Below are 5,532 nucleotides of genomic sequence, written 5' to 3'. Positions count from 1 at the left end.
CACCAGCACTGTTTTCTCCCAGCTTTGTTAAAATAGCCAAGTCTGTGATTGCTGATGCCCGGTAGTGACATTTCCATTCTAGGCCAGGGGCTGTGAAAAATACGCTTAAAAAGAGTCAGTATGATTAATGTTCTTAAAAACGAGTATTTTTTAGTGTCAAACATCATTAAAGTGACTGGAGGGACTGATGAGTTTTGGGTGTTCTGTGACTAAAGGGATGCACCACCCATGTCCCCAGCTGACATGAGGCCAAACTCTGTTCAGATACCAGTGAACCACGTGGGAATAACGAAGGTTGAATTGAAAAATGACAGGAACATCACCTCTCACAGGCCAAACCCGCACCAGAGGGGTGTATTGAACCCCCCTCAGAGTCACCCAGACTGGGCCTCTTGTTTCTTTCTGAAACGCCTGTTCCAACAGTATCAGACACACTCTGGAAACAACTACACGTTGCTAAATGATGAGTTCTGAGGCAAGGACTTGTCAGTAGTATGGTAATGTGGATAAAAGACAAATATTTTATTTGGTGGTAAAATTGCCTGGCCCTTAAAAAGGCACTACAAAATTTCGTTTGACTGCAGATGAAGTTAACGATCAAGGTTTGGGGTCTAAATCATTGTCACAGAAGACAAACAACCCTCCCTTATTTTTTTCTTTTTCTTTTTTTTTTTTTTTTCCCTCGCTGCCTGTTAGATGCCACAGTAAAGCATACCAAAATAGCAGTTTCAGCCTCAGAGACAGATTTTTAATGCAAGAATCCTCACACCAGATTGCTTTCTTCAAACATCTGATGGAGTATGTTTTTCAGCCCTATCTCCCCATCCAAAAAAAAAGTTTCAGGATCTAAACATACTTTAATTCTATCTCATTGAATAAAATCATTGAGTAAACACCATTCAAGTGGCTGGAGGGACTGACTGATCACTTTTGGGCCTTTGTGACTAAAGGGATGCACCACCTATGTCCCCAGCTGACATGAAGACAAACTCTGCTCAGATACTGGTGAACCACATAGGAATAACAAAGGCTGAATTGGCAAATGACAGGAACACCACCTCTCACAGGCCAAACCTCTCACCAGAGAGGTGTACCAAGCCTTCCATGGAGTTACACAGACTGGACCTCCCATTTCTTCCTGAAATGAATGTTCTGACAGTATTAGACACACTCTGGAAGCAACTACATGTATTTACGAAGGGAGTTCACAGGTGAAGACTTGTCAGTAGCATGGTACTATGCTGTATTCCGTTTTGTGATGATACCACAATATATTAGTCCATTGTACTCTTGCAGGCACTCAAAGAGTTTTCAGTTCTTTACTACTATGAACCAGTACTTAGGGTTACTAAGATCATCTAGTTCATGGCTTTTGATGAAGCTATGTACACATTTCTGTTGGTTATATATGTAGGTGGGATATAATGTATCGTCAAGCTATTTTCCACTGCACTTGTATCAATATAAATTTGGACCCCACCAGCAGTGCCTCATAGCAACGATGCCTGCTGCTTCACATCCTCACCAGCACTCAGTATTCTCCATCCTTTTACCTTAAACATTCTAATAGATGTGTAGTATTGTCATACGGTGGCTTCTAGTTTGCACCTCCCTGACAGCTAATGAGGTTGATACTTTTTCTAAGTTTATTGTCTATCTGAATATCTTCTATTTTAAAGATTCTGCTTAAGCTTTGTTTATCTTTCTATTGGTTTACCTTCCTTTTTCTGATTGATTTGTAAGAGTTCTTTTTTATTCTGGATACAAGTACTTTGAGGCTCTTACAGAGGCTCTTAATTTTGATATAAACTGAATTATCATTAAAAATAAGGATAAAATGTTTTAGAAATAGTTCTTTATGTGTCTTGTTTAAAAGTCTTTGCCTGCTTCAAGATCATCACCTGACTTTTCCTCGAAAAGCTTTATTATTTTCCTTTTACATTTAGATGTATAATCCATCTGAATTTATTTTTTCATATGGATATCCAATTGACCCACAGCATCATTTACTGAAGAGACTATTTTTCTTTGCTGCACTTTTTTCATACTTTTTTTTTAATCATAAGTTATTATACAGGAGTATAGTGAGTATAATTCTGGACCCTCTATTCTATTCCAGTCATCAGTTTTCTGTCCATTTACCAAAGCCAAACTATCTTAGTTACTATAATTTCATAACAAATTTTAATATCTGGCAAGGTAAGTCCTTCAACTAAGTTCTTCTCCAAGAATGCTTTGGGTATCCTTGGCCCTTCCATTTCCAATTTTCACTGAACAAAAAACATGTTGTTTTTAATTAGGATTACACAATCTGTAGAATCATTTGAGCAGAATTAATATCTTAACAATATTGAGTTTTCCATCTGTGAACACGGAATAGCTTCTCCATTTGTTTAGATTCTCTGTAATTTCTCTCAGTAATGTTTTGTAGTTTGATTGTAGAAGTGTGCACAATTTATTACATTAGTTGCTAGTTATATGGTTTTTTATGTTGTTATAAATGGTAATGTTTTAATTTTCCACTTTCTTCTGGTACATAGAAATATTTATAAAATTATGCATACTAACCTTGTATTTAGGGGCATTGCTAAATCTTCTTGTAAATTCTTGTTGTTTTTCTGTAGTCTGTTGATGTGATATTAAACCACCCTTGAATATCTGAAATAAACTCTTCTTGGTGGCAAATATAACATCCTTTTTATGTATTGCTGGGTTGACTTTGTTAACATTTTCTTAATTTTGCATCAGTGTTAATGAAAATTTTTGATTTATAATTTTTCTTTATTATTATGTCTTTCTCAATTAAAGAACTCTTAAATGTTCCTCTTAAAAAGCATTAGAAAAGAAACTGTTCCCTCTTTTTCTGTTCTCTGGAAGAATTTATACAGTGTTGTTATGTCTTTCTCAAATGTTTGGAAGAATTCACCAGTGAATCTATCTTTGCCTAGGAATTTTATTATGAGAATGTTCTAATTAAGAATCAAAGTTTTAAAATACATATCTGATTTTTAAAATTTTCTATTTCATCTTATGAAAAATTTAATGTTATTGGGTTTTTGAATTATTAACTCATATCATACAAATTATCAAATTTATTGGAGAAAGTGTTCATAATATCTCATTTGATGTATTATGATCTGTACATTTTCATTTCTGAAAATTTGTGTCATTTTTTCTTTATTAATCTTGTGATGTTTATCAATTTTATGAATTTTATCAAAATACCAACCCTTAACTTTGTTGATTTTTCATTTTTAATTTTATTTCTGCTCTTCATTATTTCTGTCCTTATGTAATTCTTGGTTTTTATTTGCTTTTTGTTCTCTTGCTTCTTGAGTTGTAAGTTTAAATAAATTGATTTTTAGTCTTCTTTTCCAATATGCAGTTGACCCTCAAACAATGTGCAAGCTATAGGGGTGCCAACCCACACAGTCAAACATCCATGTATAACTTTACAGTAATTTTTCTATATCTGGAGTTCTGCAACTACAGATTCAACCAACCACAGATCATGTAGTACTGCAATATGTATTTATTGAAAACAATCCACATATAAGTGGACTCACACAGTTCAAACCCATGTTGTTCAAGGGTCAACCATATAGAGAATATATTCTAACCACAGTGGAATTAAGCTAGAAATTAGAAACCATTCTGAACTGAATTATACTGGAAATATATCAAAAATTTTATTGCTGCAATTTCTCTCTAAGCATGCCATTAACTGCAGCAATACAGTTTTTGACATATTTCCATTGTAATTCAGTTGAGATATATATTATATACATGTCTATTTATATATATACGACATATATATGACATTACAATTCTTGTTTTATATATAAGGTCAGTAGTCACTTTTATTTGCCCACATATTTTACACCTCTGGAGTTCATAATTTCCTCCTATATTTCCATGCTGAATCTGGAATTATTTTTCTACCTGAAAAAAGTCAATTTAGTTTTGCAAAAGTGGACTTGCTGGTGACAAATTCCCTCACTTTATATTTGACTAAAACTATCATCTTCACTTTTGAAAGATAATTTTTTGGTATAAAATGATAAGTTGGCAGTTATCTTCTTTCAATATTTTAAAGATGTCATTTTATTGTCTTCTAGCTTCCATAATTTCTGTTGAGAAGTTAGATGTCATTCTCAGTAATTTTTTTAAGGCACTGATTTTAGGTTTTTTCTCTTTGTACTTGATTTTCAGATTTTATAATATACTTAGGTATAGTTTTGTTTATCTTCAACTTGCGATTCCCAGACTTTTCTAAATCTTTCAGTTGACATCTTTCATCAGTTTTAGAAAATTTAAATACTGATTTCCCATATTTTCTCTTTTTCCTCTTGTGACTCCTATTATATGTACATTAGACCTTAGATAATCCTACATATCTTCATTCACCTTTTTAATGTTTTCTACATGCTTAATTTTGTATACTTTTAGTGACTTGTATTTCAATCTACATGTTCTGTATACTTTTCTCACTAATTTACTCTTAAGAACACCCACTGATTGCAGTACATTGAGCTCCATAGAGGCAGCGCCAGGGCAAGTGAGAGCCAGACGGGCACTGGGCGACTGTGCCTCGTGGAGGAAAAATAATTAAGCATGGGCAAAGGAGATCCTAAGAAGCCGAGAGGCAAAATGTCATTATATGCATTCTTTGTGCAAACTTGCCGGGAGGAGCACAAGAAGAAGCACCCAGATGCTTCCGTCAACTTCTCAGAGTTTTCTAAGAAGTGCTCAGAGAGGTGGAAGACCATGTCTGCTAAAGAGAAAGGAAAGTTTGAAGACTTGGAAAAGGTGGACAAGGCCCGTTATGAAAGAGAAATGAAAACTTATATCCCTCCTAAAGAGGAAACAAAAAAGAAGTTCAAGGATCCCAATGCACCCGAGAGGCCTCCTTCGGCCTTTTTCTTGTTTTGTTCTGAGTATCGTCCAAAAATCAAAGGAGAACATCCTGGCCTATCCATTGGTGATGTTGCAAAGAAACTGGGAGAGATGTGGAATAACACTGCTGCAGATGACAAGCAGCCTTATGAGAAGAAGTCTGCTAAACTGAAGGAAAAGTATGAAAAGGATATTGCTGCATACCGAGCTAAAGGGAAGCCTGATGCAGCAAAAAAGGGAGTTGTCAAGGCTGAATAAAGCAAGAAAAAGAAGGAAGAGGAGGAAGATGAGGAAGATGAAGAGGATGAAGAGGAAGAAGATGATGATGATGAATAAGTTGGTTCTAGCACAGTTTTTTTTTCTTGTCTATAAGGCATTTAACCCCCTGTACATAACTCACTCCTTTTAAAGAAAAAAATTAAAATGTAAGCCTGTGTAAGATTTGTTTTTAAACTGTACAGTGTCTTTTTTTGTATAGTTAACACACTACCGAATGTGTCTTTAGATAGCCCTGTCCTAGTGGTATTTTCAATAGCCACTAACCTTGCCTGGTACAGTATGGGGGTTGTAAATTGGCATGGAAATTTAAAGCAGGTTCTTGTTGGTGCACAGCACAAATTAGTTATATATGGGGAT

General features: G+C 34.8%; 1 pseudogene; it reads left to right on the top strand.

Moving 5' to 3' along the window:
* The first annotated feature begins 4,614 nt into the window (after window positions 1-4,614).
* LOC103073116 (high mobility group protein B1 pseudogene) lies at window positions 4,615-5,232 on the top strand (annotated as a pseudogene).
* The last annotated feature ends 300 nt before the right edge of the window (window positions 5,233-5,532 follow it).

This window comes from Lipotes vexillifer, unplaced genomic scaffold (assembly GCF_000442215.2).
Source record: "Lipotes vexillifer unplaced genomic scaffold, Lipotes_vexillifer_v1.1 scaffold963, whole genome shotgun sequence".
Classification (NCBI taxonomy): domain Eukaryota; kingdom Metazoa; phylum Chordata; class Mammalia; order Artiodactyla; family Lipotidae; genus Lipotes; species Lipotes vexillifer.
The sequence above is the reverse complement of the archived record's forward strand: the minus strand, read 5'-3'. Positions and strand labels throughout refer to the sequence as shown.